This window comes from Herpailurus yagouaroundi, unplaced genomic scaffold, assembly GCF_014898765.1.
Source record: "Herpailurus yagouaroundi ecotype Mexico unplaced genomic scaffold, PumYag 160, whole genome shotgun sequence".
NCBI lineage: Eukaryota > Metazoa > Chordata > Mammalia > Carnivora > Felidae > Herpailurus > Herpailurus yagouaroundi.
In genome coordinates, this window is record NW_024412401.1 from 21,607,560 (window position 1) to 21,629,431 (window position 21,872).

The window sequence follows — 21,872 nt, forward strand, 5'->3', positions numbered from 1 at the left end:
TCTAATCTTAGATATAACATGAGCCCTGACCTAACTCACAAACTGACCTGATCCAAACTCATACTGATAAATACAAATGGCTGAGAGCAATGTTAGAAATTATTAGAGAATATTAGGGGTGCCTGGATGGTTCAGTCGGTTAAACATTCCAACTTCGGCTCAGGTCATGATCTCGCCATTCCTGAGTTCGAGTCCCGTGTTGGGCTTTGCCTGGAGTCTGTTTCAAATTCTGTGTCTTCCTCTCCTTCTCTGTCCCTCCCGACTCGCACTCTGAATGTCTCTTAAAAATAAACATAAAAAAAGAGAAATGATTAGAGAATATGAAATCGCAAGAATAAAATGCATTGTGAAGCGAACTACTATATAGTCTTTCCTTGGTTCACTTCAAATTTTAATTCTGACTGAATTTCGCTAAGTTAGGGAAAGAAACTATAATCAACCCCACCCTGACATGTTGTAAAGAACAGGCTGGAGGCGGGGGAGTGTGGCTCAAGGAAGCCTAAAGCTGAGCTAGCCCTACAGATGGAGATGGAAAGACGGGTAACCTTCTTCCTGTCCTCACAAGATGGCAGGTTTATTTTAAGGGTGTTTTTAACAGCTTAAAAAAAATGGATTCAAAGAACACTCGGGGAAGCCTCTGATTTTTGGGCTTCTGCCCATGGTGCTTTTTTTTTTTTTTTTTTTTTTTAACAATGGTATTTAACTCCCAGTGAGATTTGTTCTTTCATTACCTTCTGATCATATTGCTTTTCATATCCCCTTCTTGCAGTGGCTGTTGAAAAAGGAACCAGAGTCTTTAAGAATGAATGCTTGGAGGCTCTGTTTGCCCTTCATCTGCTAGTCAGCAGCAAGTTGAGAACATAAGTTTCACTTTTTCTTATGGCCTGGAGAAAAATCTTAATTTCACCCTTAACACCAGGAGAAGGGCATCTGAGTGGACTGTGTCCTGTGCAGGATGGGTGAACAGTCTACAGGGCAAAGTGGACCCTTCACAGAAGTTGTCTCTCTTGGACAAAAGTCCTGATTGTTTTGGGATGTTTGATTTCTTAAACAATAACTAGGTAAGACAACTTGTGAAAAGGGGCCACATGGTATCGTGGACAAGCACTGGGCTGGAAGTCAGGAGACCTGAACAGTTCTGCCACCATATGTAACCTGCTAACAAATCCCTTCTCTCTATATAGGCCTCCTCTCCATTTATAATAATGAAGTCTAGCTGTTTGTAACATCTTTTACATACATTATCTCATTTAATTCTTACAACAATCCCAATAAATTGGGAACAGTTATTATTTCCATTTCACAGAAGAGGTAACAGAAGTTAGGAGAAATTAAGATTCACCCAAGGTAACATAATAGTCATTTGGTTTGGTTTTGTTTTAGTTAAATGTTAAGAGTGAAGCAACTCTTTAATGTTGTTATTTGTCATAATTTACTCATTGGCAAACACTTACTAAGCATTTTCATACAGCAAATACTGTTTTTGACTCAAAGAGCAAGTCATTTTCAGACCTAATCTCCTTGGTTAGCGTGTCAGCTGAAGAGAATATGAATATAGCATTTTCCCTTTCTCCTCCTTTCAGGACAAATTTGGGTTAACTTTATGTTCTGTCTCCCTGGAAATACAATAAAGGTACAATGAGGGCTATGATATTAGGCAGCATTGTTTGTGGTAAAAATAACTCCCAATTGGTAAAGTGCATGTAAGTCAGGATATCTAAGGTAGGAAGCCATGACTTTGGATCTCCCTAAGTGCAGTAAACTAATCTCCCACAGGGAATCTGAAAGGTGTGTCCATAGGATGCAAAGTATTGATTCTTATTTAAGATAGGTCATTTCTAAACTAAGGTTGTCACTACATGCACTGATGTAATCTTAACTCCTTGTACCTGAGCTGTCCCCTTGCAGGGGGAGGCAAAAGAAAACTAATTATTAGATTACTACAAGAACTACTGAGGAGAAGTACCAGATGCTGTTATCTTGGGCCTTTGTGAGTTAATTTGATGCCATGTAAGGCCTATAGTAATTAAGTGAAACTCAGTATCTAATTGAGCCCAATGACCATGAGAGTAGACATTTCAGGGGTGAATCCAGGTCAAATAATTTTGAAGATAGGATTCAACCCCTGTTTTTTTCTGACTCTAGAGCCAAGGTTCTCCATCTTGTCTATAGATTGGACTCAAATTGAAATAATGTTGAACACATTTGCCACAATGGACACAGCAATGGAAAAGAACAAAATAGTGCTACTCACAACGTGAGTGAATCTCTCCAACTTAATGATGAAGGAAAGAAGTCAGATGCAAAAGAGTACATACTGGATAATTCCACTTACCTGAAGTTCAAAAACAGGCAAACTCACTAGAATAGTGGCTGTCATTGACGGGTGAGTGTTCACTGAATGGAGGCACATAGGAGTCTTCTAGGTGGCTACAAATATTCTTTATCTTGGAATCCTTATGCACTGCTGGTGGGAATGTAAATTGGTACAGACAACGTGAAAAACAGTATGGAGGTTCCTCAAAAAATTAAAAATATAAATATTATACGATCCAATAATTCCACTACTGGATATTTACCCAAAGAAAACAAAACACTGATTTGAAAAGATATATGCACCCCTATGTTCATTGCAGCATTATTCACAATAGCCAAGATACTGAAGAAACATTGGGTACCTAGGTGGCTCAGTCAGTTTAAGCCGCTGACTTTTGATTTCTTCTTTTTTTTTTTTTAATGTTTACTTATTTATTTTGAGAGAGAGAGAAAGCAGGGGAGGGGCAGGAAGAGAGAGCATCACAGAGCCTAATGTGGGCTTCAAACTCACAAACCATGAGATCATGACCTGAGCGGCAGTCAAGAGTTGGACTCTTAACCAACTGAGCCACCCAGGAGCCCCCCCACCCCCGACTGTTGATTTCTGCTCAGGTCATGATCTCATTGTGGGACGAAGCCTTGTGTCCGGCTCTGTGCTGACAGCATGGAGCCTGCTTGGGATTCTCTCTCTCGCTCTCTCTCTGCCCCTCACTTACTTGGTCTCTCTTTCTCTCTCTAAATAATTTTTTAATTAAAAAAAATATGGAGGGGCGCCTGGGTGGCACAGTCGGTTAAGCGTCCGACTTCAGCCAGGTCACGATCTCGCGGTCCGTGAGTTCGAGCCCCGCGTCAGGCTCTGGGCTGATGGCTCAGAGCCTGGAGCCTGTTTCCGATTCTGTGCCTCCCTCTCTCTCTCTGCCCGTCCCCCGTTCATGCTCTGTCTCTCTCTGTCCCAAAAATAAATAAACGTTGAAAAAAAAATTTAAAAAAAATATGGAAACAACATAAGTGTCCATTGATAGATGAATGGATAAAGAAGATGTACACATAGATAATGGAGTATTATACAACCATAAAAAATGAGATATTGCCAACTGTGACAACTTGGATGGACCTAGAGGGTATTTTGCAAGTAAAGTAAGTCAGATTGAGAAATACAAATACCATATGATTTCACTCTAAAAAACAAAATAAATGAACAAACAAAAAGTAGAATCAGAACAAACTGATGGTTGCCAGAGGCGGTGGGGAGGGAGTAGGTAAAATGGGTGAAAGGGAGTGGAAGATACAAACTTTAAGTTATGATGAATAAGTCATGAGAATAAAGGGTACAGCATAGGAAATATAGTCAATGATATTATAATAGCTCTGTTTGGCGATAGATGGCAGCTGCACTTGTGGTGAGCATAGCATAACGTAAAGAGATATTGAATCACTATTTGTATACCTGAAACTAATGTAACATATTTCAACTATACTCAAATACAATTTTTAAAAATTCTGTATCTTGATCTATGTATTGGCTACATGGGTGGGTGAATATATTCATAAAATATGTAAAGACAGAGTTAATCAGGGAACCCAGAAACAGTAAAATAGGCTGGATCAAGGGTGGGTGGGGTGCTTAATGGGGAGGTCAGGCAAATTTGAGGCCTTGGGCTAAAGGCTAAATCTTCTAGGAAATTTCTTTCTGACTCTGCAGGGTAGAGAGTGCAAGCTCCATTGTGCAATAAGTGAACAATGTTTTAACTGGAAAGATGCAAGGCTTTGAGGAGAAGAGAAATAGGGGAATGGGACCTGGATGTTCAACTCCCAAGGAAAACAGGGAACAGAACCTGGGGCTGCAACCAAAAGGCAGCCCCAGTGTGCCAGGGGTTATTAATATGAAACACAGGGAAGTAACATTTTGTGAATTTCAAGTGACAATTTTGGGGATGATGGTTTACTTTTCATGTGTCTCTCTTTTTCCCTCATCTACTTTGTAAGAAGTTTAATTGCAAGGGAATTAAATAAAATAATTTATAAGGCCTTATTTTAGTCAGTACAAAGCCCAGACAGCACCTGAAGTTAGGTCCTGCCCATGGTTGAAATGGATTAATTAATTCCTGGCTCCAGGATGGGACAAAATTTCTGCCATGAGGGCCAAATTGGAAGGGAGAATCCAGGAGTCATGTCTTATAAGAAATTGCTGAAAAGATGGAGGTCATTGTCCTAGAGAAGCAAATACCTCAGAGAAAGAGACAGAACATGGGAAGTGTCTCTAGATAGCTGAAGGTTTTCCACATAAGACAAAGGACTTACTCAGGGTGACTTCAGAGGGGAAACAGGACCAGTGAGTAGAAATTCTGGAAAATAGAGTGCAATGAGAAAAACCTTTCATGAGGAATTGGAGATTTTGTAATTTTTCTAAAATGCAGTTTATTCATTTGCTGGGCTAAGCTCTAGGATACAAAGGAGAACATGACCCACAAGGTCCCTTAAAGAGCTTATTAAGTGTGGCAGAGACTACAGATTGTCTAATATTTATTCTCCTTTCCTACTAACAAAATTCTCATTTTGTTATGGACTGTAATATGTCCAGCTAAAATATCACATTCCCTGACTTCTCCTGCAGCAAGGAATGACCAGTAAAATGTAAACGGAAGTTGTAGAGTGGAATTTCCAGGGCACATTCTTAAGAAGGACTGAGTTAGATAGTGGAGGTACCATTATAACTCTCCCCTTTATTTCTGCTGGGAATGCAGATGTGATGACTCAAGTTTTAGCTGCCATCATGAGTTACTCTCCACATTTGAATCCGTTAATGATAGTAGAAGAGAAAGACATAAGGATCTTGGGACTCTAATAACTGTGAAGTCTCCATATCAGCTCTATATTGATTTTCTTTGAATGTCTTTTATATGAAAGAAACAAACTTCCTTATTTTTAAGTTATTTAGGTTTTCTGTAATTCACAGTCCATATTAATCCTGATGCACTACGCAAAACTTTTTTCAAACTAAAATTGTATACAATGACAATTGAGATGTCTCTTAGCTCAAACAGCTGGATACCATGACTACTATTCTCCTAGGACCCAGTATCCTGTTACCTTCTGTAGGAAAATTTCCCAGATTCTTTAGGAAGATTCAATCTCTCCCTCCTTGGTTCTCTTACAACACTTTGTTTATTCTGCTAGGATAACACTAATTAAATTGAGTCTTATGGCATGTCCCTGACACATACATTTATGATTGCTGTTCATAATTGGTTGCACAGGCATACCATGAGAATGTTGAAATGGGGAGGGCACCTATGGTGCTGTCCAAGGTCCTGAACCTTCAAGCCACACTAGGGCAGTTTCTCCAGTCTCTGAAACACTAATTCTCGCCAAATAATTCTGGCGAGGTAAAGAAGAGGCAATAGCAGGCATAAACAATAAGAGCTGAAATAAAGAAGCAAACAGACAGAGAATAGAGGCTGCTCTGAACACAGCCACTGAGAGGGGGTCAAAGAAGAAAAATTAAAACACTTTTGAGAATTTCAAATAATGTCATCATAGTTAAAAAAGATTGACAACCAAAGATGCGTCATAAATTGTTCTAAGTGATACAAACTGTGCGAGTTTGATATGAACAACTATATTTGTGCAGAAGGGAAACAGATTGTCATCTAGGTGGAGATGGCAGGAGGAGTGCTCTTCACTGGATTTATATCAGCATGCTTATGCTTTTTCTTTTCAATCATTATGTTTCTTTTTTTTAAATCTTGATAAATAGTTTGTAATTTTTATAAATACTGCCACACAAGAACTTCGATTGTCACTTATGTTTTACAATTTGTGCTGCTGATTTCATGTATTTTTTAAATTGATGACAAGAAATGTTTTCCCTTCCCCAAATTTGGAGAATGGGGTATTCTATCTTCATTTCCCACCTCTTTACAACCCATTTTCTCTGTTTGGCTTGACTAGCCAAGTGAGTTCCTCCTGTACAAGATTTTTACAGTGCTCTTGATTCAAATTCATGCTGGGTGTTTAAAAATGCATTATCTCAGTTAATCCTCTCAACAGCCCACAATATCAGTGTAATTATTCTCATTACAATTAGATTCATGTCATGGATCTCTGAGGCTCTTCATGAATTGGATAGCTGAAACAATGAATAGTAATTCATAAATGTCAATGGTCTTTTGTAATTTACCTGTCTCTCTCCCAAAATAGCCTATAGAAACTTTGAGGTCATGAACTATATCTTATTCATCATTATATTTTCAACAATGTCTAGCATGGGTTCTGACACATAGTAGGGGCTCAAAAGTATTTTTGGAATAAATAAATGAATTAATAAAATATACAATAATTAGCATTGTATTTAAATCACTTAAATAGGATGCACTTATGAATAAAAGATCAAAGATACACAAGGGAAATCTCAAAATAGTCTTAACTGTGGTGAAAGGATTAGAAAAACATCCTATATGGCATTTCTACTGTGTGAAATAATGTATTCTTGAAAATTAAGACAAAGAACAGAAATCATGAAATAATCGTCCTTCACATCTAGGTGTCACTCCTGTGGTGAGCCAAAATGATTTAGCCTATTCTAGAGAATAAAAGGATAAGCCCTCCAGTCCTATCTTTTTCTCTTCCCTCCTTTCTTCCATTGTCTCCCTTCTCCTTTCTCTCCTTCCCTTTGTGTTCCCATTTTCAAACATTTACTGTGATCCTACTGCATTAATGCACTATGAGGATTTCATCCTACTTTCAAACAGCTTACTCTCTAGTCAAGAGAAAAAAAATTCACAGATACCGGTATCTATAAACATAGTGGTAACATCTGGCTTTATACAATAACATGAAATCCACAATTTTCCCCAGAGCTGCTCTCTTGCCCAATGTGAACCCTGTCTTGGGAGACTTGCCGGATCTTATCTCCTGAGTACAGGAGCAAAGAAAATTCTTTTTCTCAGTCTGTAAGTACCCATTTTATCTGGCTGAATTACAATAACAGCAAGGCTTTCCTCTGGGAGTAAGAGCTAGGGAAAGCTTCAGAATGGTATCTAAAATGACTAAAGCTACTCAAAAGAAAGATTGTTAACAACTGGATTGTAACAATCCAACACAGATTGGACAACAATGCAACAAAGATGGTAACAACTTTTTAGCTCTTCAGGTCAACCCCCCTCAATTCTCAGATCTGGAAGCTGGGGTCCAGAGAGATGAAAGGATCTACCCTCAATCACACTGTAAGTCAGTGGCAGTGCCAGGGCTCAAGTACAGGTTTACAGACTCCCATTAAGTATCCTTTCATTTTCCATTATTTCTTAAAGTTCCCAAGGTTTACTCAGGGCTAATGTGTATAGCCACAGCTTTGAACAGCTCTGACATGACCATGATGTAAATGGCACCCTTAGAGTTTTGCATGCAGCAGCCTTGGTTTCACCGATGTGCTCTTGAGATTATTTTAAGTAGTGCAGAACAAATGTTTATAGATACTATAATTATCCATTTATTTTAATATTTAGAACACATAAAGAGCACATCAAAATTTGGCATTACATATAGGGACACTATATAAAGATTTAAAGTTCGTCTTAAAATTTAAGTTAAAAAAGTAAATAAATTGAAATGAAAACAGGGTTTTTTAAAAGTTTATTCATTTACTCTGAGAGAGACAGAGAGTGAGAGAAAGAGAGAAAGAGAACGCGTAGAGAGGGAGAGAATCTCAAGTGGGCTCCTCCCTGTCAGCATGCAGCTCTATGCAGGGCTCAATCTCACAAATTGTGAAATCATGACCTGAGCCGAAATCAAGAGTTAGATGTTCAATCCACTGAGCCACCCAGGTACCCCAAAATTAAAACAGTTTTTTAAAGTGCTGTAAGTAGTTCAAGAATGTAGCAAAAATAATAAAAGTGGTATAGAGATTACTGACTTTTAGGAAACCTTGTTTTTTATATCATGCTGCATCCTCTAAGATAAGATAAAGGACTTTGACACATTTACCTGCTCAGGACATTATGAGAAGATAAAAAAAATTTTTTTCTGAGAAGACAACTTTTTTATGTGAAAGTGATGATTAAATAGTTGGAAAATACGTACATTTAGCAGAAACAGGTTAAACACAGTTAGGAGAGGATATTTTATACTTCATCCAAGAAGGATAGAAGGGAACTAGGTGGGAGAATTAGGCCTGCATTTTAGCCTGTAGTGGAAATGATTATATTTTCAAATATGCATTCATGTATTAGCAAAGGGTCAGATAGGAACCCTGTGACCTCTTTTCCTATAACTGAATGTGAATATTTATCAGACGAGCTAGGTTCAAATCGTGCTTCTGCTACTTCCCAGCCTGTGCCCTCTGTCATGTCCCTTAACCCATCTGAATTTACAAAAAAGCTGTGGGGTGAGGGTTAACTATGAGATTGTAAAAATGCCTTGAAAGGAAGAGTGAGAGAAATCCTGAAGGAGAGAGGAAGAAAAAGAGAATAACGAAAGAGAGGAAAGCTAGGTTGGAGAGACTGTAAGAATGGGAGCTGGTAAAAGTGTCTCAGACTTTATGTGCCGAAATAGTCATTCTTGTCACAAGCTGCTAGATTCTCTTCTTATGAAAACATTTCTAAGGTGGCAGATGAATATATTTTTAAAAAATTTCCTGAAACATAACACTCTAACAGGATGTGTTAGAGAAATGCCAAGAAAAGAAGGCAGAAGGAGGTAAAGTCCTTGGATGAAGAGGAAGATAAAGTGATTTATGTACGGACCTACAGAGGAAGAAGTCTCTCCTCCACAAAGTCCTCCTGACCCGTTGGGTAGATTTGACTGTCTCCTTCTTCGACCCCCACTACACTTACACACCTTCTACTAGGGTTGGTGCAATGGTTTAGGGACTTCTTTGTCATTCCCACTAGAAGTAAAGCCCTTGAGTGTTAGGACTGTGTCTTCTTCACCTTGTGTATTCCCAGTTTTTCCCACGGAACATGGCACATATATGCCTCGCAAATGTTTGTTGAATGAATGAGCCCGGATCACGGGACCTGAAACCCTGTCTCTTGAGGGATGAATGGTGTGGTTCAAGGAACACTTATCCTGGAGAAGAGATAAATCTGGGGAGTTACATTCACTGTTTTCCAATATCTGAAGACTATTTTTTGGAAGTATATTTAAAATGGGCTCTATGGTTCCCATGGTACAGTTAGGTCTCAGAAAGCAAGTCTGACTCACTGTAAGAAATTCTAACCATGAGAAGTGGCCAACAATGACATGGCCTGTCTCAAGGGGGCAAGAGCTTATTGCAGCAGAGACTAGATACCATTTTTCAGACACTAGATTAAATGATATCTGTAGTCTGCCTGTCTTCTATTCTTCATATGAGTCTCTTCTCTTTTGCTTGTTAAGTTTTTGGCTGATTTAAAACATTTCCCCCACTGGGCATCTATATCTATTCTTAGAACCATAGACCTCAGAGTTGGAAGGAACTTCAGAATTCATTTGGTCCAATCCCTTCTTTGTACCACTTCACATGGGAGAAAACCAAGACCCAAGTCAATTAGCTATATTAGGGTGGATGATAGCCTCACAACCCAGATCTCCAGGGTTCTCTTCATTGCTGACCAAGATATGGTACCTTTGTGTCTGAGCAGTATGACTCTCTTCCCTTTTCTTGCCCCTGCATCTTAGAGTCTCTCAGCAGACTCAGCAGACCGTTCCCCATTCTCTCACATCAGAATAAAGTTCAAAGAGAATTTGGAGAGTTAGTAAAGACGTATCATAATGAAAATGTCCTGATTTTTTTTTTTTTTGATAAACCATATTGCAGAGTAGCTAAGGGCCATGCACTTGGAGGAGAACACACAGCCAATGCACTGTAGAACGTACCCACCATCTCCATGAGCTCTGGTGCTGGGCTTCATGTGCCCAGAGGCAGAGGAAACCATTTTTAATTTACATGAGTGATATATGGGATTGAAACTTGAGGGTTATAGAGACCTGGATTCTAGTTACTCCACTTTTCTAGTTGTGTGATATTGGGCAAGTTAATTAACCCTCTGATCCCCAGTTTCCTCATGTTTAATATGAGAATAACTATACCTCCCTCCCAGGGGAGAGGTAAGGCTTACGTAAAAACAACAACAACAACAACAACAACAACAACAACAACAACAACATATATAAAACTCTGAGCATAGTCTTTTTTTCTTCCTGTCTTTTCTCAGATATAAAAATATCTGAGACTAAACGTTCTCCTCAACATTCCAGCCTCTTCCCTTTCTATAGGAAACAATCCTGCTCAATCCCAATGTCGATCTCCGTGAAAACTTGCCCTGCACTCTAACTAGGTGACAATGCATATCACTTCCCTCTACAAGCTTGTTTCTCCAGCTGTAAATGAAGGCAAGAGAGGAAGGAGTGTCTGCTTTCTATTTATAGCAATCTGTTAACACAAGTATATCCTAATTTTGAAATGTTAAGAAATAAAAGATGTATAAAAATTGGGTTAGAATGCTATCTAAGGTCCCTCCCTGCTCTGACATTATTTGAGCCTGAGAATTTAAATCTCCCTCTCATCCCCACCCCCACTCCCATTTCCTTTTTCCATTCGTACCCTCTTTTTGGCCTTAGAACACAGAACTCAGCAACAGTGTGCTGTGCAGGTGGAAGGATTTTAAGAAATTTAGCTTTCTCCCCTGGACCCCCAGTAGGAACCAGTCCCAGAAATTGCTGTGGCTGGAATGTAGGGAAGCCCAGAACAGATCTGGTTGCTTCACTCAGCTGGAACACAGCCTATCTTTTAAACTTGCACACTTTTCTTTATGATTTCACTGTGTCATCTTCAGCCAGTACGCAATTTCCTTTAGGGAAATCCAGCAGCTGAGTTAGAGAACTACAGACCTAAAAGGATATAAACTGGATTATAAAGAAACCAAGTTTCTACAAAAGCCTTGTGACACACCGTGTTCCTGTTCTGGTCTCTGGTTTTGGTTTCATTTTGTTTTTGTTTTTGTTTTGTTTTTTTTGTTTTTCCTTTTTTTCTCAAGAGCCAAGTGGCTTAAGCTTTTCTGACCAAATGACATTAATTACCGTTTTTTCTTTGGCCCATTTTAGTAAAGAGAGGCCACAAGCTAGTTCTCCTAAAGATTTATAATTAATTTAAAAATTAGGAATACATATGAAAAGGCATTTCTGACTTCTGTGGAAAAACTTACACAGGATCCAGTAACAGTGAGGCCGTATTTCCTCATGGCAAAAATTGGCCTGACTAAGTAGCAGCTGCCTTCTTGGGGCCTGGCTCTCCAGTTGACCTGTGTCTGTTCCTCCCTTACATCACCTGACCTGCACGGTCAATATCAAATTTATACTGTTAAAGATAGCCCACTTCACTAGAGCCTCATCCTTGCAGACAAATGAGTTTGTGACTCCAGGAACAGATCATAACTGTGAATATCTGTGAATCACCAATCATACAAAGCTATTTGTAGCCAATTCGAAACATTTTAAATCCAGTTGATGACATTACAAGTGTCTGGATCTGGCACACAAAAGGCACTCACTAAAGAGTAGTTGCTACTGGGGTGCCTGGGTGGCTCAGTCGGTTAAGCGTCTGACTTCAGCTCCGGTCATGATATCACGGTTTGTGGGTTCGAGCCCCGCGTTGGGCTCTGTGCTGACAGCTCAGAGCCTGGAGCCTGTTTCGGATTCTGTGTCTCCCTCTCTCTCTGACCCTCTCCCGTTGATGCTCTGTCTCTCTCTGTCTCAAAAATAAATAAATGTTTAAAAAAAATTTTTTTTAAAGAGTAGATGCTATTAGTAGTAGTAGAAGTGGCATTATTATAACTTAACTGAGGCGTATGTCGTCATTTTTAGGGCAGAATTGGGTCAGTGGTGCCTCTAAGAGAAACACAAATGAGACTCTACAAGAGCAGAAATCTTTACTGAATGCCCTTGGGAACAAGATGGGAATTATATCACAACACATACGATTATTTCACGAAACTTCTCACTACAAATCTCTCCCCAGAGCTCCATCCTTCAGGGTGACAGCTCATTTCATCTCCATCTCTTCCCACCACTCACCTCCACCCATTTGCCTCCTCTCTCCCCCTTTCCCTGCTTCTCTTCTTTCTCCTGAAAAGCAGTCTGGTCTGCTCTCAGCTTCTGTTATGCTCCTGTTTCCAGGGAAAAGACAGTAGGCAGAGTATTTGTAAATACTTACATTTAGTGTTCTCTTCTTTTGTCTTTATCTCAATTATTAATATTTAAAGAGTAATTACTGAGAAACTGCAGAAATCCTTCATTCTTTGTCAAATATGCCAGAGAAGAGTTTATATAATTTAGACTGGGCTGGATTGATAAGACCTATGATAGAGGCCCGTATAAAGTACATTAAGGAGGTGGAGATGGGGGTACAAATGGAGGTAAATCCGTGAAATCCAGGCAATGCCCCACTTCCTCTCACTGCTCTGCTCTCCCAATACGTCACCCACCAACTTCACAATGAGTTCAGAAAAAGGAGTGGGAGTTTCAGGCCAGGAGGATCATTCCTAGCTGGCCAGGAGGATCATTCCTAGCTGGCCAGGAGGATCATTCCTAGCTGGCCAGGAGGATCATTCCTAGCTGGCCAGGAGGATCATTCCTAGCTGGCTTCTGGGAGGAGGAGGGGCCTAAATGACGCTGAGTGGAATTCTGCCATCCAGAGCTTCCTCAGCCCTTCCCTTTCCTTTCACAAATCCCTGCTCAAACCCCTGTCCACCCCCACCCCAATAAACAGGCCGTTTGGTGGGATCTCTTTGCAAACAGACTGGAAGTGTTCTCAGCAGGAAAGCAACTACTCTTTTCACTCCCTTTCCTTTGCCTAGGGGTCTGTGGTGGGTGCAGGCTTAGGCCAAGAGGAATACAAAGCAATCTTTTTCTTTTTTTAATTTTTTTAAAATGTTTATTTATTTTTGAGATAGAGACAGAGCGTGAGCAGGAGAGAGGCAGAGAGAGAGGGAGACACAGAATCCAAAGCAGGCTCCAGGCTCTGAGCTGTCAGCACAGAGCCGGATGCGGGGCTCAAGTCCACAAACCCCGACATCATGACCTGAGCCAAAGTCGAAGGCTTAACCGACTGAGCCACCCAGCCGCCCCTAAAGCAATCTTTTGAGCAATACATTAGAGAGTCTTGGAACAACTCTCTGGTTGGGAATTTAAGGACTATGTGTTTCCTGTGTGACTTCAGGCTAGTTGCTTTCCTTCTCTGATTCTCAATTTTCTCTTCAACAAAATGGAGCTGTAATCCTATCTCTGATTACCTCACAAGACTGTTGGAAAACATATGCTGTAAAATGAGGTACTCACAGGGGAGTTGTCTCCTTGCTCTAATCCTGCTTTGCCACCCACAGTTACCAAAGTGACATCTCTTCTTTCCATGATACTTGAAGACTCCTTCCCATTGTTTTGAGGGTTTGGCAGTCTTTCCTAGTCTATGTGAAAATAGTCATAGTTTCTCCCTTGGATGTTGCTATTGTGAGATATAGGTCTAGTTTTTCAGAAAGACCTAGAGATGAAGTCTGTGCCTTTTGACTCAACGGACCCTGGGCATATCTCGCTCCTTCATTCATTTATTCATTCATTTGATTAGAGGGCAACCATTGTTCATCCAACACACTTTCTTTTAGCCTTTAATCTGCCTGCTGTGATGGGGACAGACTTAAATAAGCAAGTCCGGGGTTCAGGGTTCTAGGAGCTCGGAGTCTTTCAGGGAGGCAGCTGAGTGACCACAGTTTGCAAAACATAAGATAATGGTGGCAAAGGGTCTCTATGAGCTTGCAGTTAAGATGTTGGCCTGAGACTGGTGGATTCATTTCCAAGATAGACTCACATAGCTGCTCAGGAGGCTTTAATTTCTTGCCATGTGGACCTCCCCTTGGTGCTGCTTGAGTGTCCTTAGAACTTGGCTGCTGGTTTCCTCCAGAGCTAGTGATCCAAGAAAGAGCAAGGCATAAAAGGCTGTCTTTTGTGACGTCGCCTTGAAAATCACCCTCCATCATTACCATGATATTCTATAGGTTACACAGACCACCCAATTCATTGTAGGAAGGAGTGGAGAGGAGAAGGGAGAAGAGGAGAATCACTGGGGGCCATCTTGGAGGCTGGTTACGACATGACCCTTGAAAAAATCTTTGGATAACTAAATATTTGGGTTCTCTTGGTCCTTTCATGGAAACTCTCTCAGTACTGGTACACTGTGTCTATTCCGCCCCTCATCACACCTGATCTTGAATCTCTGGCCCATCACCATTTTTACATGTGTATAAAAATTCACCCTCGTTAACATAGAGTAAATGGAGGTGGGGTGATATCAAACAAAATGCAACTTTCAGCTGCCTCTGACTCCATTTCTGACACTCCACCACCTTCTGAAAGCTCACTTTCCTGACACTCTATTCCTAGCTCCTTCTCTGATAGAGAGCAGGCTCAACATATCTTTTTGCAGTCCTCCGTGAATTCTGCTAAGTAATGTTTTCCCCACATTATTACAGAAGTGTTTATAAAGTGGGAGCCCAGAGTAGTTAATGACTGTATGAGGAGGAGCGAAAAGCATTGTTAAAGAAGGAACCTCCTTATCCCAGGTTTCTTGCATTCCTATGCTGGGAGTTCCTTAAAGGGAGGAATAGTAGCTTATGTGACTGGTGAGTTTGCAAGAAGGAATAATATATACAAGGCTCAGCACTTACCTCTCTTTTTTATCCTTTGGCACAAGCCCAGATGAACCTGGCAGATATTTTAGTCCATACTTTGACAACTCAAGTATTATAGGAGATCAGCAACTGCCTGGAGCTGAGTGAGGAAAAGGTCACAGACATATTAGGAAAGGGTATAGGATACTCAAGGTATGTTGATGGTTTTACAGCTATATAACACTGTCAAAACTCACCAAAGTGTACACTATAAGTATGTGCAGTTTGTTATGTCAATTATATGTCAATAAATGTGGAAAAAATTAAACAGATAAATGCAGAGAGAATTATGAAAATAATTTTATAATTATGAAAAAGCATTTTATATAATTACATGATTTTATTATAAAAACCAATGGGAGTCACCTATAAAATTTATATACATGTACATAGAAAATGGGAAAAAATTGTTAACCAATTTAAAAATCTTTCAGATAAAAGCATCATTGTTTTTTAACTCATTTGTTAAAATTATTATAATTCCACATCTTCCAAATAGTTTGCAAGAAAAACTGATTAATATGATGAAAGGTGGATATTTACTAACCTGAATTTCAACAAAAAGCAATGGGAATATACAACTGAAAGAGGAAATCAAGTTTTGATATAGTCTTGGGTTTACATATCACCATGAGGCATCTTTTTTAGCTAGGACAGCCTCAAAATAAAGCATCCAAAGAAGTTGAAATGAGAACAGACATTTACATTTCTATATCACAAATTATTTTTAAAAAATTTTCAAGTTTATTTATTTTGAGAGAGAGAGAGAGAGAGAGAGAGAGAGAGCAGGAGGGGCAGGCAGAGAGAAAATCCCAAGTACGCTCCGCATGCTGTCAGCGCAGAGCTCCATGTGGGGCTCAAACCCACGAACCTGTGAGATCATAACCAGAGCCAAAATCAAGAGTCAGATGCTTAACTGACTGAGCCACCCAGGTGCCCCTATTTTTTAAAAAATTTTTAAATAATGAAATTCATTTAACCACATGGTACTGACTATAATATCATCGCTAACAAAAATGTTTTTCTATAACTAGTAGATAAAATAAAAATAATTTAAAATAATCTTAGAAACAATACTTGTAATAGATAAAATAAAACTTTAAATACTTTTTAAAATGTCTGCCTAACTGTACGGCCAAATATTAACAAAGTCATTTGGCCTCAAACATAAGCCATATTCTCTTAGACTTTATTAATGATAAAAATGACATTTTTTTATTCAATCAGCATATGAGATATGTTATCAATCTACATATGAAATAGTTCTCAATGGGGCCTTCCAGGTGGCTCACTCAGGTTGAATTTCTGACTCTTAGTTTCTGGCTCAGGTCATGATCTCATGGTTTGGTTCATGGGATCAAGCCCGAGTCAGGCTCTAGCCTGGAGCCTGCTAGGGATTCTCTCTCTCCCTCTCTCTCTCTCTGCCCCTCCCCTGCTCTCTTTCTCTGTCAAAACAAATTAAAAAAGAAAGAAAGAAAGAAAGAGAAATACAGTAGTTCCCAACTGAGCAGGGAAAATGTGGGAGTCATTTATTGACCTCCCCATAATAGTGGTGACATTTTGCTTGATTTTTGAAGACTGGATAGAAGGTCATCAAATAAAAATGTGGGAGAGGGCATTACAGGCAGAAAGAGGAGAATAATAGAAGATATGTAAACATTAAGGAAAGAACCTAGTCCATGAGGGAAATGCATAACTGTGGTATTTAAGATATTTAAGGTATTAACTGTGTATGTTGGAAAGTGGCAGGATAAGAGGCTGTTGAGCTAAGCCCTGGGTCTAGATCCACATTAGACATATGTGTCTTGAAAGTAGGAGTTCCCACTGATTTCCTGGTACTTAGAACAATGTCTCACTGAGGGGGAAAAAATAAACGAACATTTCTATTATGTTTAATGAATTTGAATGTTTCCCTGTGGGTGATAGGGTTTTAGTTCTTCAGCCTTTCTTTTTCTTCTGTGAACTAGCCCATATATTTTTTTAAAGTTAGCCAGAGCTGGTTTCTGTTGCTTACAATCAAAGAACCCTGCCTGATTCAGTCTCCTCAATATCTCTGCCATGCAGTATATCAAGGGCCTCCAAAGTCCTTTCAGTAGTGGGCCAAAGTTCAGAAATCTCTGGGTGTACAGCCATGGCATTTAAACTAATAAACATGGAAAGTTAAGAGGGTCCATGCATGTACTAGATGGAAGTCCAGTGTGTGTATTTAAGTCAAGTGTGTGGAACATATGAATGAGCAGAAACATTAAACACAACCTTTAGGAAAAGACAACAGCCAAGTGCAAACAAAAAGAAAGCAGAGAATGCATTATTCATATTACAAAATAAACTCAAGGAAAGCAAACTCTATTTAGATATTTACAAAAGGGAGAGCACTACATAACAAAGTTCATACAAATGGGCCAAATCTCTCCTTAAAAGAAGATTAACAACCTTAAATTTCTTTATTATAGAAATAAGAATGAAAATACCTAAACTGAGCAGTCAGATTAAGAAACATGACAAAGAGAAGGGAGTAGACAGAAAGAGAAATTGTTTGGCTGCAGGCAGATTCATGTGTGTGGAGTAGGGGGATGAAGAAGGGACTCTCAAATGCACAGATCATATGGTCAGAGAGGTTCAAGGACAACCCAAAAAGCTCAGTGTCACAGAAGCAAGGGAAACCGTTTTAATGAAGAAGTAATGAGTTACAGGGGTGCCAGACTGGCTCAGTTGATGGAGCATGTGGCTCTTGATCTGGGGTTGTGAGTTTCAGCCCCATGTTGGGAGTAGAGATGACTTAAAAATAAAATCTTTTTTTAAAAAAAGAAGTAAGGAGTTGCAGAAATAAAGGAATGATCGGGCACCTGGGTGGCTCAGTCAGTTGAGCGTCCGACTTCGGCTCTGGTCATGCTCTTGCAGTTTGTGGGTTAGAGCCCCGCGTTGGGCTTTGTGCTGATAGCTCAGAGCCTGGAGCCTGTTTCGGATTCTGTGTCTCCCTCTCTCTCTGCCCCCCACCCCCACCCCGGCTCACACTCTGTCTCTCTCTCCTTCAGAAATAAATAAACATTAAAAAAAATTTTTTTTAAAGGAATGATCAATAGTATCCAATGCAAAAGAGAGATCCGATAAGAAAATTACTTAAATTACTACAGAATTTGGCAATTACTAGTAAGAAGTCACCAGGGTTTCTTCTGCACTTCCCACAGAAAGGAAAGACTTTTGCAGAATTCAAAGAAAGGTCATTGAGGCAGTGGCCAGTTCTTATGTTTGCCATTCAGCATCTCATTAGCCTTCTTACGGTAAGTGTGCTCCAATTTTTCTATGAAAGAGACATCACTTCTTTCTTCAGCCATGTGATTTGGGTGAAGCAGACACACCTCTATGTCCAGGGGTTGATTTGACAGACTATGGGCTGGATAACTTAATGCTCTTTCCAACCCTCTTCTCCCTTGCCTGCCTCACCTGTACTCAGTTTCCCAACCACCTTAAGGTGAGCAGTGGCAATGTGATCTATGGCACCAAAGAGACATGATATCTAGACAGACATGATAACTAGAACGGGAACATCCATCTTTTTTAAAAAAACATTTTTAATGTTTATTTATTTTTAAGAGAGACAGAGACAGAATATGAATGGATTAGGGGCAGAGAGAGAGGGAGACACAGAATCCGAAGTAGGCTCCAGGCTCCAAGCCGTCAGCACAGAGCCCGATGTGGGGCTCAAACTCACAGAGCCGTGAGATCATGACCTGAGCCGAAGTCAGACGCTCAACAGACTGAGCCACCCAGGCACCCCTGGAGCATTCATCTTTTGGAAAAAGTGGAAGGATCAAGAGAACCACAGCTCTACCTGTCTGAAACCATGGAAGCAGGGGATGACACCAGTAGCTGTGTGATCCCAGACTTTCTGTGCTATGAGAAATATAAACCCCTGTCCTCCTGTCCCTTGTCCCCTGTAAATTCTGTTCTCATCGCTGAATTAATCTCTGTTGTAGAAGACCTGTGACTTATGATGATGCTGACCTTGCCCCTGGTTCCGGAGGTGGCTGTGTGACTCAAGCCCATGGCAGTTCATGCAGTACATTTTCTTGATGACAGCAAATTGCTCAGGGATGGGCACCAGAGCAAAGTCAGGACAATTAGAGCCAAAGAAACTCAGTTTCTAGGATGTTCGTGTAAACTGTCATAGAAGCATATTTCTCTTTTCCTGCAGTAACTGAGCAAGAGATGGTGTGTAGGTGGAGCTGTGGCAGCATCTTGCCACCATGAAGGGAGAATCTGTCTGAGACTCAAGCTAGCATGGAAGAAGCTGAGCCCAGAGATGAAGAAAAGAGAAACTGGGTCTGAGGACATAGCTTGAGATTTATTCAAGCCTTATTTGGGGTCACCCCTACGCCTGGAGTTTTCATATGTGAGTCAATAAATTTCCTCTTAGTTTAAGCCAGTTAGTCTTGGGGTTTCTGTAAATGAAATTGAAAATGATTGTATTTTCCAGTCATGGCTGCATCAATATATTTATCCCACTGCACCAGTGCTTTTCTTGCAATGACTGATATCCTTTCCACCAAGGTGGGGTCTGTGTTCCCATCCCTTGAGTCTGGGTGGGGCTTGTGACTGCCCTGACCGGTGGAGGATGGTACAGTGATGCTATGTGACTTCTGAGGCTAAGACGTAAAAAGGTACAGATTCCATCTCTCTCTTTCTGTCTCTCTTCCAACGTTCGCCTTTGTAACCCACCCAGTATCTTGTGAGGAAACCTAATCCACTTAGAGAAGCCATGTGTAGCTGCAACCCACAAGCCCAGCTAAGGTCTCAGCTGAGAGCCAGAATCTATCACTAGATGTGGGTGAATGAGCCTTCAGGTGATGCCAGCCTCCAGTCTTCAAGTCTTCCAGCTAAGACTGAGACATCACAGAACAGAGAGGCAAGCCATTCTGGTGGTGCCCTGTGGTGCCCTCTCTGATGTCCTGACCCATAAAAAATGTGAAAGGTAATATATGATTATCATTGTTTTCATGCAAACTAAGTTTTAGGATAATTTGTCCTACAGTAATAGTTAAACTAATACAGAGTTCTAATTAATAGAATTCATCTTCTATGTGAGAGTGGTTTAAGAGGAATAGTGGCATGAGAAATAAGATTGCAGAGTGTGAGGAGTGAGTTGAAGATGAAGAACAAGATCTGGAAAGTAAGCTATTCTGGAAAATGTCCATGAAATCATGTCTGTGGGATTAGGAAAGGACTAAAAAACAAGTCTGAATCCAAAGCAAACAGCAGCCTTCATACTTCCGCTCATCATCAGAGGGCCAAGGCTCTGAGTTTGAAAGAATCCACGAGGAAGATCTTTGGCTAACAGGTTCTGTGCATTCCTCTGGATTCCATGAGGCATTAAGCACCACAGGTGGATCGGGGAAACCCTCAAGAAGAAGGCATTTATTTGAGAAGGATTGTCTATTCAAAACCTCTAGCAGACTCCACCGCCTACGATAAAGATCAAGCTCTTCCACCTGGCATTCAAGGGCTTCCCTGACATTTCTGTTTCCCAACTTCTCCTTCACATGCTCCACACTCCAGTAGAACCACAGCACTACAAACAGCACTACTTGATATTCTCCAAAGTGCCCTTCACTCTGCCACCTCTGAGCCGTTGCCCTAATGGGGAAAGAGCTCTGGGGCACTAGCTGTGGTGACAGGGCTCTTGAGAGCCTGTATTGGTTCTCACCTTGCCAAAGTCAAGAAGTTTCCTGGAGAGAGGGACCAACTATGTGTGGTCATAGGGCTTCCATTCTTCTTCTCATATAATTTTTTTTTTAAATTTTTTTAACGTTTATTTATTTTTGAGACAGAGAGAGACAGAGCATGAATGGGGGAGGGTCAGAGAGAGGGGGACACAGAATCTGAAACAGGCTCCAGGCTCTGAGCTGTCAGCACAGAGCCTGACGCGGGGCTCAAACTCACGAACCGTGAGATCATGACCTGAGCTGAAGTCGGCCGCTTAACCGACTGAGCCACCCAGGCGCCCCGTTCTCATATAATTTTTAAATACTTTACTTATGGGAGTATGATTTACATAGAATAAGATGCATAGACCTTAAGTGTACAGTTCTTTGAGTTTTGACAGTGGTAACCACCCAGGTGAATAGAATATTAGAATATTTCTATCACTCAAAAAAATTCCCTCATTCTCCTGTCCCTTTCTAGTCAACCCTTGTGTAGCTCCCCTCCCTGCCCCCAGAAAACAACTACTCTGATTTCTTTTTCTTTTCTTTTTTAATGTTTATTTATTTTTGAGAGAGAGAGAGAGAGAGAGAACCAGAGAGGAAGGGGCAGAGAGAGAGGGAGGCACAGAATCCGAAGCAGGCTCCAGGCTCTGAGCTGTCAGCACAGAGCCCAACCTTGGGCTCAAACTCACAAACTGCGAGATCATGACCTAAGCTGAAGTCGGACGCTGAACCGACTGAGTCACCCAGGCGCCCCAACTACTCTGATTTCTATTACCAGAGATTAGTTTTGACTCCCTTTGAATTTTTTTTAGGATTTTTTTTATTTTTAAGTAATCTGTACACCCAATGCAGGGCTCAAACTCACAACCCCAAGATCAAGAGTTGCACACTTGGGTGGCTCAGTTGGTTAAGCGTCCAACTCTTGGTTTCAGCTCTGGTCATGATCTCATGGTTTGTGGATTTGAGCCATGCATCGATGCTCTATGCTGACAGTGAGGAGCCTGCTTGGGATTCTCTCTCTGCCCCCTTCCATGCTCTCTCTCTCTCTCTCTCTCTCTCAAAATAAGTAAATAAACTTCAAAAAGAAAGAAAGAAAGAAAGAAAGAAAGAAAGAAAGAAAGAAAGAAAGAAAGGAAGGAAGGAAGGAAGGAAGGAA

General features: G+C 40.5%; 1 long non-coding RNA gene across 1 annotated transcript; it reads right to left on the reverse strand.

The window, feature by feature from the left end:
• Positions 1 to 233: 233 nt before the first annotated feature.
• On the reverse strand, positions 234 to 15,115 carry LOC121034674 (uncharacterized). The gene is made up of 4 exons (XR_005792556.1): positions 15,009 to 15,115; positions 4,618 to 4,661; positions 2,336 to 2,464; positions 234 to 280 (listed from the first exon to the last, which is right to left on the reverse strand). It is a non-coding gene; the product is annotated as an uncharacterized LOC121034674 (long non-coding RNA).
• Positions 15,116 to 21,872: the final 6,757 nt, after the last annotated feature.